Source organism: Lepidothrix coronata, unplaced genomic scaffold (assembly GCF_001604755.1).
Source record: "Lepidothrix coronata isolate B3197 unplaced genomic scaffold, Lepidothrix_coronata-1.0 Scaffold105, whole genome shotgun sequence".
Classification (NCBI taxonomy): domain Eukaryota; kingdom Metazoa; phylum Chordata; class Aves; order Passeriformes; family Pipridae; genus Lepidothrix; species Lepidothrix coronata.
This window is the reverse complement of record NW_016690285.1, coordinates 71,436-86,787: the sequence shown is the minus strand read 5'-3', so window position 1 is coordinate 86,787 and position 15,352 is coordinate 71,436.

Sequence of the window (15,352 nt, the reverse complement as noted above, 5' to 3'; positions counted from 1 at the left end):
ATGGAGAACCACAACTGGGGATAGGCATGGATCTGTTTCAATATTGAACCTGTTTCTTCTTTCTCAAAAGACAAGAGTAATTTAGAAATAAGCTCTTTATACAGCCTAGTTTTAAGATGTGGATCTGGCCCATGCCATGTGGTAGAAATGCTTTATTTGGGAGAGCTGGACCGTTCTATCCCCATAATTTTTAGCCTCAGAGAACAAGCATTTTCACAGCTCCTAATTGACAACCCTTGGTAAACAAAAATCAAGTTGTAACTGAGTGCATTGACTATCCCTTTAGTGTTTGGAATAATCTGTCTGTGACCCTCATTTCTTTTTTTTTTTTTTTTCAGAACTGAGTTGTTAGAAAAGGTCACTTCAGTAAAAATGTTAACAAAAATTGACACACAAAATCAAAATATTCCGATATGTGTCTCTGTGTAGTCAGGGCAATGCCATCTCACAGGCAATTCCAAAAATAATGTTTAAACAAAAAGTTCAAAGCTCCTTTCAACTTGCTGCAGATTTTACTGCATATTCTTAATAAACCCTCTTCATCTGCTCCTGTTGAAATGGGAGCTTTCAAGCAATGTAAACCTAGCAAAAAGCCTTTCTATTTTTTGTTTCCTTCTTTCCTTACCAGCACTGCTATTATCACATGGTGTGTTCCACATGATAAGCCATTCATTAAAGCATCACCTACTGTTTTTTTCCTCCTCAGTACCAGCTAGAACATGATCTGTCTCTGCAGGAAGACATTGGACCTCTGACCTCTTTTGTAGCTATTCCAGGCAAATATAATAAACAGGGTTCACCGAGTTTGTGTAAATCTCTGATTATGTTTACTGTGAAATCCAAGTGTTCATCTCAGGCAGAAAAATTAAGGCTGATTTTCAAATATTATGTACAAACTCTAGCTACTAAGCATTCCATAATGAGCACTTTGGCAATTTAAAGCAAATTAGGGTTCCCACTAGGCAGAAAAGATATACAGTGTAGTCAAGTAAAGATTGTATGGTGTTTGATGAAAAATAGGCACACAGAAAAATATGATACAGACTTCTGGCTCCAGATGAATTAGGAGATCCTGTGCTAGTGCACTTCATTACTGAAACTTTGCATCCTTCCTCACTTCTGAAGGCTTAGGTTCAGTTTGCTAATGATTTCTGCTGTAGGTTGAGTAAACAGCACCCTGGAGAGCCACCTGTTGTGGCAAGACATGCCCTTCTGCTGTGATAATAGATGGGATATTTAGGATATTGCAACGCAAAAGGGCAGTGGAAATATTGGTTAGTCTTCCTTGCCTAGTGAAATTCAGCTCTGCTGGGGTGATCCGGCAGCCCTCGTGTGAAGAGGCCTGGTGGAAAATACTGAAAATGCCAAATTTCACTCAGTAGCAGCAGGAACTGCTGTATGATGGATCTGTGCTGAGGACAGAAGAGATCTCAGCACAAAGCAGTGTATCACATCCTTCCAGGTGACAATATTTCATAGAGACGTCATCTGGGGCAACGAGGGAAGAGATCTGTGCCATTAATCTCAGCACCAACAAGGTGTTCAGCTCAGCCCAGTCAGACACGTGGGGTCTGAATTCGTCCCTTGAAGAGGAAAAAGGGCTTTTTATTTGTGCCTGGGAGTGCAGAAATGGGATGGAAATGGGTGGTGCTGCTGAGAATCTGACCAGTTTAGTGCAATGAAAACCAGCACAGGTGGAGAATTTCTCCATTCCATTTTACCATTTCTGAATTACTGGATTAAATTTACCCCATTTGGGGTTAATTCTTCACAGGCTAGGCAGTAGGTTTATATCTGCCAACTAGAACTTAATTGTGTTGCCTTACAGCAACTGATCCATCAGCACTGTCCTCAGTGTAAGGTGGAAGAAAATAAAAGCAACCCAAAATCAAATCAAAAGATCCCAAATTATTTAAATGTCTGGAATAAAACAAAAAACCCTCACATATTCTTTAAAAGCACTGAAGTTGGAGATCATCTGGCTTTTTTTGGTTATTATTTTTACCTAAGAAAATGTGTTTTTTCTTGAAATTCAATGAAGATAAATGTGTAAAAAATAGAAAATTACCACTTCTGCTTAAGAAATAGAAACTTGGAACATCTGAAAGTGTTGTTGGAATGGTGATCTTTATGTGCAGATTTGTTTACCATTGCTATTTTCTTTTTGAGCAGGACTCACAGAACAGTCAGGTTCTGCTATCCTCTTATACAGTGACAGAGTAAGATTTTTAATATCTTCTCTCTCTTTTCACCTTGGCTAAAATCTGCTCCTCATTGGTGAATGTGGCTGCAGTTTAGCAGGTTGTTCTCTAAATTCTTAAATTCCCATTTAGTTTGATTTAATTTCACCGGTTCTCTTCCTTCAAGGGTGACTAAACAAGCAGAATATCCAAATTCATGCAGTTCAATGTTTTCTCTTTCACAATGGAATTACTTCACAGTATTGTCGATTTAAACTTTTAAGTGGCTTTAAAAAATTTACTTGAGAGAAGCTGAACATGAAGGTGTGAGCTCAGAACCTGAGCAAAAGCACGTGATGAAAGTAGATTATTTAAATTCCTTGAATTTTGAGGAGAAATGTTGGTCAGAATGTTGCTAAGGTTGGAGTTCTTTGTGCTGTAGAATGAGAAAGAGAGGAAAAATGGGATTTGAACAGTTTTGTGATGCATGTAGGGGAACTATCTGATTTCCTAAGGAACTCTGGCAAGAGAAATGAGTTATCAGTACCTCAGGAAGTCATTTCAATAGGTTTGGGCTTTTGGGGGGGTTGTCTTTGCACTGATCAGCTAAGGTTTTTTGAAATTTCCACAGAGCACTGCTAGAAAAGATGATCCATTATTTATTGCAGAGCTAGGCCCAGAGTTTGCTTCCACCCCCTTTAGGGATTCAGTAGAGGGGTAAACCCCATAAGTGTTGTTTTGTGTGAGTAAGGGTGGGAGAAGCTGAATCATTATTAATTGCAAATTGATCAGTTGCTTTTTTCTTTTCTCCATAAATTATTCATGAACAGATCCAAACTTCTGTGAATATATTCAGTATTCACCTAACAGTTGGGATGAACAACTTTCAGAAACTAGTGATTGACAGTGAACCTTCTGGTACACTATTTAAACAATATTGATTCCTGGGCTTGCTAATATGTTTGTCTTTATCATAAAACTCGAGCAGACCCTCTCTGTTGGCAAATGCACAGGAAAAACTGGTTGGGTGACCTCCCCACCCTGGATAAAACACATTGTGCTTCATCACACTGGAACATCTGCCCTCAAAAATTACACTGAAGTACATAAAGATCATAATCATAGAGTCATACAATGGTTTGGGGTTGAAGGGATCTTAAAGCTCATCTTTTTCCACTCCCTGCCATGGGCAGGGACACCTTCCACCAGACTAGGTTGCTCCAAGTCCCATCCAATCTGGTCTTGAACACTTCCAGGGATGGACAATGATGACCAAGTAAGCACCTCACATACAATTTATGACCCTGCTGTGCCAGCCTGTGAAGAGGAAAGTTGCCCTCTTCTAGTCTCATTGTAAAGCAGAAGCATTAAACAGTAAATTACTTGGTTTCTGCTTTTTAGTCTTTTCAAATCTTTATGTGCTTCACAAATGCTTGTCCCTTCACCAGGAAATATCAATTCAGTCAGCACAGCAAACTCACTGACTTACTCCAGGAATGAAACGCTGACTCAGATTCTTGTCTACTACGGTGACTTGCAGTAAGACAATTTTGCCTCTAAATTTAACTTTGCAGAATTTTATGCAGGTCTTCAGTGTTGGGTTTTGTTGGTTTTTTTTTTCTTTAGCTCACCACCTTTCAGATCCTAATACTGATTCAGAAGCAAAATGTGAAAAAAACTTGAGGCAGAGTCCCCACACTCAGACAGAACCTCCAGTTCTTGGTGTTGTGTTGACTCAAGTCATGTTGGAATTGTCAGAGTTATGGACAGAAAATTTCCACAGAAAACTTGAGTGTCAACAAAAAATGTGGGTTATAACGAGCAGATTGATATGTTTCCCTAAAAAAAAAAGGAAAATAAATCCCCCAGGAACTGGGTTCTACCTCTATGCTGAGTCCATAATTAGCTGAGGGCACAAGAGCTGCTTGTTTTATGGAAAGATCATGTGTTTAAGGATATAGAGCAGAGCTCTGAGGACACAGCTGAGCACTCCAGAGTGGACTGAGGTACCAGGTGCTTCTGGAACATGGTGGGAAATGTGCTCCCACCCTTCTCACTGGAATGACTTGTTGCATACACAGCTTCAAACCCGCTTCTTGTCTCCCAGACAATTGCAGAAATACTGAACACTGTTTAATAATGTTGATTGAGTAGGATGTTCAACATACATCATACAAATTAGATGGAAAACAGCCTGATGGTTTGGGGCAATTTGCTTATGAATATATGACTTTTCCTGTGGCTTATGAATATCCCAGTGCTCCTCAGCCCTCCCGCTGCATGAGACCATTAATTCCGGTCTGTCACGAATTTGAGATCCGATGGAGGGAGATGCGTGGGAAGCTTTGACAGAGCAGTTGACGCCTGTAAAAAGCAAATGTCTCTAGTGCAGAAGGTGGACTTGGCACCAGAGTGGTCACTGTCCCACCAGAACCCTCTGCCCAAAAGCTTCGGGGGGATGTGCAGCACGAGAGCAGCGACAGGGATGGTTTGCAGAGCAGTAAAATCATTACTGTTGCACTTCCAGAGATGAGACAACAGAGGTTAAAACATAACAGCACTTCTTGTGTATCATGCAGAGCAAGGCTGGCCTGAGAAGCATGGTGGGGACACAGAAGGGCACTGTGTTCAGAAATTTGTTTCCTTTAAATTAACAATAAATTAACATTCGCATTTTCTAAGGAAAAATTATACCCATAAAAGGTTCCTTAACCAAGTCTCAATTTCCTCCCTGTACTCTTAAAATGTAGTTGAAATGCTTACCCTTTTTCTCATGAAAAAAATCAAGGCTTTCCCAGTCAAGACCAGAGGAAAATCACACCTAAGCCACTGGGAGCCAGAGGGGGATGCAGCAAAGTTCAGGACCAGGTGGAAAGGGAAGTTCCATCTGACTGAGGTGCCAGATTTGATGCATCTTTAAGTTTCAATTTACTGTTTTTTTTCGGTTGGGTTTTTTTCCCTTCTTTCCCTCCCCAGTAAACCAAAGAAAGACCATGGGACTCCCTTTTTCCAGATGCCATACTGCCCATGCTTAGAGCATTTGCAGTAAAGAGGATTAAAGGCACATACATGGATGGGCATTTTTAAAAAAATAATAAATTATTTAGGATTATAGATGCCAGCATGAACAGAAAAGAAGGGCAGTGAATCTTAATGGGTGCAACCCAGTTTGGAAAAGAAATTGAATTCTGTTGATGTTATATTATCAAGGCTGGTGACAGGTAATTACCAGGGGTGAGTTTTACTTGTCTGAACCACCCAAGCTGAATCTTTGGCCAGTCATCCAAGAGTTTGCCTTTCTGGAAGCAGCATTGTCCTCTCCCTCTCTATGTACCTCCCCATGCACAGACCTACCACACTCTCCTCTCAAGGCACTAACACGGGGACCTGATTATAATCACGTGTGGAAAAATTATCCAAAGGTGGAATCCAGCAAAGGATAAACCACAGGGCTGCAATACAAGTCATCTGGCAACAAAAGAGCCTTGCAGTTGTATGAGTGAAATTAGGGGCAGCTATCTGCTCTCTTTGTACAAAAAGTGAAAAATGTGGGATAATTTTCTAGGGGAGAAAGCAGGAACCCCATATGTGCCTCTATGCAGGGCTTGCTATTTACCTGCTGCCTCCTGATTCTCTTGAAAGTATTTGATTAGAATTAAAATAACCAATATTTTCTCATTTCATCAAATCCCATTTTCAGTGTTCCGCTAATGTCACACGCTGAAGCCCCAGCACCTTTGATCTCATTCTAAGCCCTGAAATAACTAGGAGACATCAGTCAGCATGGCTTTGGTTTAAAAGAGATAGCACACAGTACCTGTGCTCAGTGTCATAATGCTCACAAAATATGAATGAAAACTCGTTTACCTCTCCCCCATTATTGTTTGTCAAAAGATTGCGTGCATAGTAAAGCTTTAGGAAAATATCTTTAATTGTATTTTGCGCCGAGCGCTTCTTATTTTGAACCTCTGGCTTTTTTTTAAGTTCTCATTCACCGTATATTATAATCATAATAATCATGGTAATAATAATAATAATTACAAATGGAAAATTTCTTTGAATGGTAAATTTTAGCCTCCTGGGACTGTCAATTGTGGATGGGCTGGTGATTGATCAGAATATTACACAATGGCGTGGTGTAATTCTTTAGTGTGATGTTGTAAAATGGAGTATTGCTTCTGTTATTTTATCCAGTTTGCTTTTATATGACAGGGTTTATTGTGCGTTATGTTGTAGCTCATTCCTCTGTTCACAATGCCTACTGATGTGTAATTATGACTTGTCTGAACTGTAAGAAGGAGCAGTAAGTGAAAGAAAATCTGCAAGCACACTTGATTTATGAGCCCTGATACTATATTACAGTCCTAATCTGCCTGCTTAACTTAGCTTCAGGCAAACTTACTGTATAACATGCTTACGATTAGCACTGCAGCAAGTTGTAGAAGATTTACTCTGTTGGAGCTATGAGACTTTTTTTGAAATGATTTAGTCATTATTTCAGTTACAGGTATGGCAATAAATTATTTCCCCTATAAAGACTCTGTGTCAAGGAACAGCCATTGCAAAAAAGGCTTTTTATACAGTAACAAAGAACAGTGCTTGGAGTGTTTTCCTCGCACAAAACATCTTAATGTTATTGGTCATTTTTTTTCTTATGATGAAACTTCTCTACACATTCTTCTCACATTCATACAATTTGTTTTATTATACTGCAGCTTTTGTAGCTCAGTACAATCTGCTTATTATAAGAATGTCTATTTGGATCCAGCGAATCTCATATTTTCAATAGTGGCCCAAAATAGAAATTACTATGGATGTGCAAATGAAAAGAAGGCCATAAAGCAATGACCTAATGTCAGGAAGAAAAGATGTAAGGAGATTTGCATTTTTTTTTTAATCACCATTCATGAAGACAGATGCATTCGTTCAGTCTTCATGAGGCCACAGCATATCCAGAGCAGCTACTTTTGGTAAACTAGAGGGGCACATTATTACCCTCAGATAATAAAGATCAGTGTTGATCATTCAGGACCCAGTTTGAGGCTCATTGAAATCGCTGCCTGGCTTGCCATTTGACTTCCCTGGAATCCCTGTTATACACTATTCACTGGCAAATAAGCAAAGGGATCTAAAGCTTGATCCAGGGAAAGACTCCCATCCGTCAGATGGGTGGCAATCATTCATTTTTTTTGGCTGAACAGAACTGCTTACCTGAGTAAAGAGAGGTGTTCTTATCAAGATTTTCTAACTGGTCCTTAGAATGCTATTTTTTTCCTGGGTTTATTAGCAGTAGGGTTTTTTTTAAAAAATGGAAATTCATGTTATAGGAAGTGAGAACTCTATCAGATGAATAAATACAAAATATACACCTGCAAGGGATGAAATGCTAATAAAATAGCTGTATGGAAACTATTTCTAGGCAAATTTTCCTTTGTTTTTATTTTTTTTTTATTTTTGTTTGTTTGTTTGTTTGTTTGTTTTTCTTCATTAACACTGATACTGTGAATTCTAAATGCTATTTTTCTCATTTGAAAATACCTACTTATACCTGCTTAAAAGACAGTTGTGTTTACTGGTGAAAGAAGGGCTTTCCAGGAGAGACTGCACTCTGTAAGTTATTTGGTGTTTTGGGCATTTCAAAACCAAAAGGTTTCTGAGGAGTGCAGTGGAACTGAAGTCATATATGAACAGTGGACAATAACATCTTTTAATTAGGAAAAACATTATTTTCAAGCTTATGCTGCTCCAGTGAAGTTACCATAAACAACGAAATTTTTATGGTGTAACAATAAAGCCTCTTAATTTCTTGGGGTTTATCTTCTAAGAAAAAAAAAAAAAAAGGGCTCTGCTACACATTATAGAGTCACCAAGGAGCTGGCTTTCCTACAGCTGGGCTCACAAATGTGATCCTGAACATAAAAACAATGGATGTGGAGATCTGTGGTGTCCACGACCCACTCCCATCATTTACCATAATGCCATTTGGTAACAGATGCCCTTCACAAGGGCAAAATGCACGATCTGGGTTTTCAAGTAGTGGTCATCATGTTACAGGCATCATCCACAAGTATTCGTTGATTCTATTGACTGAACAAAAGGTTTATGAGGCAGAAGATATATTTTTCTAAACGCTGCTGTGCTACCTATAACCTAATTAACTTTACTTTAGCCAGCTGAGTATACCTGGAAACCAAATATATCATGTGGCAATTAGCTTCCCTCCTTCTGGCTTAGTACACTTAAGTTGTTTATTGAAAAGGTTAAATATTGATTGAAAATGGATAATAGAACCATATTACAGTTGTATGCTAAATGGCAGAACTTGCCTGTAAAACATTTCCAGTTACCCCACAGTAATGCAGTTAGAGAACAGCAATCTGCTGCTAAAGCACCCAGGCAAAAAAAATCAGGGACAAATATAAATCACCCACTACGCAGCCGTTCTTATCAGCACGCTGAGTTCACACAAACATGTTTGGGAGTTCAGTCATTAATTATCGTGATGTTGAAATAATATAATAAAAATAATAATTGCTTGTGAAGCGATCTGGTGCCTCCCTCCTCCTCCGACAGAGGCTCCTCTCTGTCTCTCTCCCTTTCTCTCCTACCATGGGAAGCCACATAGACAAAGTATCAAGTGATCACATAGCATGAACTACAGCCCCAGGCAAAGCTTGTTATTTTACTTGAAACGGTGATGCATTTAGGACCCAGGAACTGTCAATAATTTTTTCTGACTTCCAGGGGATAAAAATCCCAATTATAGGAACTTTCCTGTGAAGCTTTATAGTCTAGTGCCACATATTAATATTACGAAACATCCTCAGCACCTATCAGCTCAGTTTTATCTATGGCTTAGATCAAAACTGTGTGGATCTGGGAGATTAGGCTGATTTAGTCTAATTGTTCTTGTTTTGAAAAGTGGAAAGTGTATCTTCAAAAAAAAACCTGGTTGAAGTAGTGTCTGTGGACAATAACACAATTTGACTTGGCATCCTTCAGCCAGTTGGCTTCAATAAGATTCTTAATGTAGATTCAAGGGCCCTTGGCCATTTTTCTCCCTATATTTTTTCTACAAAACATGGGTTTATTTTCCTAAGCCATCACAGCAAAGACCTTTTCTGAAGCAATGGGTTGAGAAAGTGTTTTTTAGGCCCCTTCGTTTCTGGGATGTGGGAGATGAATTCAAACTTGTAGAGAGCTGTGCAGAAAAAAAAAAATTATCAGTTCTTATGCTCTACCCCCGGGGAACCACACTGGAGGTTAAAAAATAGACAGAGGAAGCATGAAAAAATTAACCTTGCAGAGTATGTCCTCAGTGAGGGGCCACGGAGAGGCTCAGTGGCAGGGTGATATCGGGGGAGCAACCACACGGCCACCATGGAAATCCTTGGGAAAAGGAAGTGGAAGGCGCCTTTCTGTCCCTTTAGTGGTTTTCTCTGTTCTGCTCACCTGCAAGGAGCTCAGTCCTCTCTCCTCACCTCGCACCAGGAACGCTCGCCAACATTATTCCTGGTGCACTCCCACCACGCTTTCCCATCTGTCCCGCTCCTGGGTAGTGAGAAAGTGATGATATAACTCGATTTAATACCACAATAATATAACCACGGCAGAAAGAGTTCCTCCCACTCTGCACTTCTCCACTTGCTCCTCCATCAGCTGGTGACTGCATCTCTGACTCTCATTTCTGTATATGTGAGGTCTGGTCTTATTTTTCTTTCTTTTTTCTTTTTTTTTTCCCCCTCGGTAATAACAATACTGGGCTCACGTAGAATTATTGGTTGTTAATAGCCCAGTGCCAATATATCTCTTAGGAAAGGATAGATGCACATATGAGGATGTGCAAGGCATAGCTAACAAATGTGTTTATTATTGACAGAATGAGAACTGCCATGCTGGAAGATTAAAAGTTGACTGCCTGAGGTTTCCCCCTCCGGTTAAGAGTTCAGAGCTTTGTTATTTCAGGTCAGAGACAAACTAAGTCTAAAGATGTAAAGCAGAGTCCGAGTGGCCACAGAGGTGAGACAGCAGCAACAGCAACACAGGATTAGTTCTGCTCCTTGTGTTGCTAGTTTTGTAAATACACCCTGGGATGAAATTAGGATAAAAATGTGTTTCACAATAAAATGTTTTCTGAAAATCACATACTCATTACTTGGTGTTTTCCAGGTATAAATATTAAATACATAATTGCACACTGTTTCCTCCCTTTTAGTAACTGTGTTGTTGTAGCTGTGTAGGTGTGTACAAAAGACACGGTTTATAGGGGTAAACAAAACCTCAGCACTATATTTGCCTATTAACCTTGCCTATTGCTTCTTTATTTTAGTATGAGGTGGACTTGGTTTTGTTGGTTTGTTTGTGGTTCCTTAATTTTTCTTTGTATCCAGTTTACCTGATGCCTTAGGATGATATACAAATAACTCCATATCATTTGTGCAAATCTTCTGTTCCTTTGGCTCAAGGAAAGTGGATATTGTGTATTTACAAAAGGTTCCCAAATCGGTAATTACCTTTGGAGACAAGATTAAAGTGGCTTTTCTTGTTTAATATTTCTTTTCCCTGCACTTCCAAATCAAAGTTTAATAGAAATAATAATCAGACATCTCTGCTGGCGTTACAAAAAAATAATAAAAATCTTTGTAATGTGAGAGAGGCACAAAATAATGCACCAGTTGTACTGTCAGGTGCTGAAATCCTAATACAAACACGAAGAGACAAGAGAACATGTAAGATGTATGAGCTTTGATACACAGGTTGAGTTTTTTGTTTGTTCAGGAAATTATTTTAGCAGTTTCTTGGACCTATTTTGAAGCCTTGGCATTTGGGGAGGTACAAAGTCCTATGCATTTTAATTTTTCACAAGAAGCAGAACAGCTTCGGAACTATCAGAATTGCTTTATTTTTCATGTGACTGCAAAAAGAAAGTGTCTTCACTGTGGTTAATTATTAACCTTTCCTTGTGTATAACGGCATTATCTTAAAAAAAAAAAAAAGAAAAAAAAGAAATAAAAAAAAGGAAAAGAAAAAAGGAAAGGGAATAGAATGGAATGGTTTTTTTTTTTTCTATGTTATCTCCTTGGTTGGTTGGTTTGGGTAATGAGGATCCAAAATGAACCTTTCGCAATTTATGTATTATCGTGCCTAAACCTCGACGTTGCGCAAAATATTTCGAAAGCTTTTCCTTGATCAAACTATAATGCTGCTTAAATATGTTGGGCAACATGTACCCTACCCTACCTTCCTGCATTCTGCCAAATGAACTGCAGCATTCCAATATGGTGCCACATGTCCATGGAAGCCCGTAGCGCTTCTAACAGGTGCTGCCGGAACGCGCCTGACAGAGATATCGACAGGAAGGTCATCTGCAAAAACAAACACCCCAAATATCACTGGAAGGTTACCTTAGCGCGGCTGGGGTGCCACAGCACCGAAAAAGGTGCTGTATTATTTAATTTCCCGGGATAAATCGGGCAAAAAGTGCTTCGGGAGGAAGGTTAAGGATGAAGTTAGGGAGGGTGTGCGAAGGAGAGCTGGAAAAGCTAAAAAGTGATAAGGGGGATTAAGGCACCTTCAGAAGGGCACCTCTTTAAATTGAACAAATTGGACACAGAAGGAGCTGCTGCTCTGCATCTTCTTGCATGAAAATCTGTTTCTTCCAATATAACAGATTTAAAAAAATAAAATAGAGAAGAAACATTAAATACGGAAGAAACCTATAATACAGAAGAATCATAAAAAACACACCATGACTTAACCATAAAGAGTGGCGAAGTTTAGGGTTTTTTGTGAGGGCAAAGGTATTTTGTATGATTATTATTGCATTTTGCACTTACTACAGTGTTCTCAGGCTGGAACCCCCCCGCCAGACAAAACCCATCAAACATTCCCTGTGTTCAGGCCGGGACTCCGGCAGTCTGTCCTCTGCGTCGTTCTTGGCCTTTGTCTGACATTTATGGTCTTGTGTTTATCATTGTGAGCAGAGACCCACTTTGCTCCCTTTCCTCCCCCCCACCCCGCTCCTAACGTGGCATCCAAAGCTGTTAAAATTATAATTAACGGGGCTGAATCTATCTGGGATTGATTCCCACGAAGGGGATTCGGCAGATTTTCCTGCAAACTGCCACCGTGCAGCCCAACAATGCATGGAGACACTTTATATCTTATTTCTATTTAAAAGTCAGATATTTTGTTCTGGATAAACTTCAGAAATGCTCTTCAATTCTCAGTGAGGCAAGCATTTCAATTTTCTGCAATATTAGCAGGGGTAACTAATGATGGCTAATTTTTGCCTGTAGTATTTCCCTCAATCTGCTTGTGCACTTTCAGTTACTCTGGCAGCAGCAGCATTTGTACATTTTCTGGTCACTAAACACTCAAGTACAATTGTAAGTGATCAGTTTACAGTTGGCCAACAAAAGAGCTGCGGGAATGTCTAAAAGAAAAAGAAATTTGAATAAATATGCATGTCTATAGCCCATATTCTGTGGGCAAGAGAGAAGGACAGAGGGAACTCAAATGTACTTTAGCTATCAGAATACATTTTGAAAAAAAAATCATATATTTATCCTGCCATAGGAAAGTCTGGGATAAATCCAAACCACACAGATTTTGAAAACACATTATTATGTTTCTTTAAGTTGAAGGTAAATCCTCTTCATCTGTTTCATCTTTGATTATTATTTCCTTAATATATTTTTAAAAATATGTTCAATCCAGAGGTTTGAGGCAGAGGCAATTTGAGTTATACATCAGAATAACACCATCTTATTAACAAATTTGAAAGCTGGTGTTCAAAGATGATATTTTAGATAGTAAGATAATATTTTTATAATGCATTTTAAAAACACACAATTGTAAAACTGTGTCAGAGTCCTTTCTCCGATAATACCTCAGAAGTGGGAGACTTCAATATACTTTGTTAATCTTTCCAGCTCATGGGTTATTCAGAAGAACTGAACATAAATGGCAAAGAAATATTTTTGAATGAAGAGGCAGCTCACCTGTGCCCTTATTAATTATTATTTCCCAGTGAAATTTAATTACTGCCTCACATTTTGGATGGTGCTGTCTGTGATGGTGTGGCAGGAGTAGTTCAAATTAAAGCAGAACTCTGTGGAGACAGTTCAACAGCTCATGTCACAGGGAAGCTCTCCTTAGAAATCTCACATCCTGCAGAAGATATTCCTCTATTTTTCTGTGGAGAGGTGCCATCGCTCGTGACACCGTTCCGCAGACATAATGCCAGGGAAACAGGGGGATGCACCGTGGGATTTGCGTGTTTTAGACTTAAAAATCGTCTGAGATGCAGGAAACCTGCGCAGCTTCGTGCCTCGATCAGATCAAATCAATGAGGGAAAGAGGGAAATCCGTCACATTAAGCACCAAAACATTAAAGGGTAAATTATGGCTTTTGCAGCCACAGCCTCCCGGGGCACGGGGAGAGGTGCAGCGCTCGGGCGGCCGCTGCCGAGGGCACTGCAAAGCGCCGAGGTGCTCACGTATCCTCCAGGGGCGCCGGAAAAGGCACTTAGGAGAGGCTTCTCTCCAACACACAGATGCTGAAAGAGATACCCCTGCTGAGCACCACCTTCCTGGCACTGGATACCACTGGCAGGATCTGACCCCCCCGAGTATTTCGTTGCTCGCCTGTGGCCGGGGGGAGTGATTTAAATGTCAGGCGTTATTACTCCTCTTTATAAGGGTGCAGAAGATTCTTCTGCTGATCCCTCATTTTCCTGTCTCTGGATGTTAAGAGACACAGACACACAGGCTTCTTTCCCTGCTTATGCCAGCCATGATCTTACGAGTCGTAAAACGCCTCTTCTCCCCCTCTCTGCCACTTCCAATAGCTCCTGAGTGGGGGAAAGACATCCTGACTGCATGGATTCGGAAAGGCAGGAGGCAGCATGTTTTGCTTTCATCATCTATTGTTGTGACTGGAAGCCACCATATCTGATCCTTTGTGTCAAGGCCATAATCTCAACTGGTAAATCCATGTAGGTCCACAGAATTAGGACTGCATCTGTGTCTAGCAGGTGGTACTGCTCTCCCTTCCCAACTCTTGATGCTGAGTTTATGGGAAAAGGGGGAAATTCTGTTGCTTTAAGCACTACACACATGTATACGTGTGTATAAGGGATGACAAAAATGAGTTATGGAATCACAGAATGTTTTGAGTTGAAGGCACCTTAAAGATTATCTGGTTCCAACCCCCTGCCATGGGCAGGGACACCTTCCACTAGACAGGTTGCTCCAAGCCCCATCCAACCTGGCCTTGGACACTTCCAGGGATGCAGCAGCCACAGCTTCTCTGGGCAACCTGTGCAGGGCCTCCCCACCCTCACAGCCAATTTCTCCCAAATCCCTAACCTAACTCTTCCCTCTGGCAGTGGGAAGCCATTCCCCCTTGTCCTGCCACTCCATGCCCTTGTCCAAAGTCCCTCTCCAGCTCTCTTGGAATCCCTTTAGGCACTGGAAGGGACTCTCAAGTCTCCCCAGAGGATGAACAACCCCAGCTCTGCCAGTCTGTCTCCAGAGCAAGGGGTTCCAGCCCTTGGAACATCTTTGTGGCCCCCTCTGGACCTGCTCCAACAGGTCCATGCCATGAAGCATCAGTAGTTTCAACCTATTTATAAATCAGTGCAATATTACAGATGACATTAAGAGTGCCAATAAGATTTGGAGGTAAATTTTCATCTAATCTTAGAAGGCAAGTTGTTCTGGGAGCTCTTGCCAACCGTGACACAAGAACTGGCAAAGCTCAGAGATCATCCCAGGCCTCCTGGTTCCATCCCTTTCTGCCTTCACCTGTGACATCAGGATTTTTTGTTAAATCTCAGTTTCACAAAAAAATTGTTCATTTTGGACATAATGTAGCACCTGTCTTGGGGTAAATTTACATGCATTGTTCAAAGAGTTACAGTCCAGTCAGCATGTTTCAAGTGGAACACAAAATTGTTCCTAATCTGATAGAAGAACTTCTCTGTTGAAGTCCAGGCTGGAGACTATGGTGAGTCACCAAAAAGTGCTTTTCTCAGCAGCAATTATTCACCTTTAACCATTGTGTTAGAACACGTGGCACTACAAGAAAATGAGAACCACCATTTTTACACAGATTTTTACTGAGTCAAATTCTGTTGTATGCTTTCAGTCACAACTCCTGGAAACGT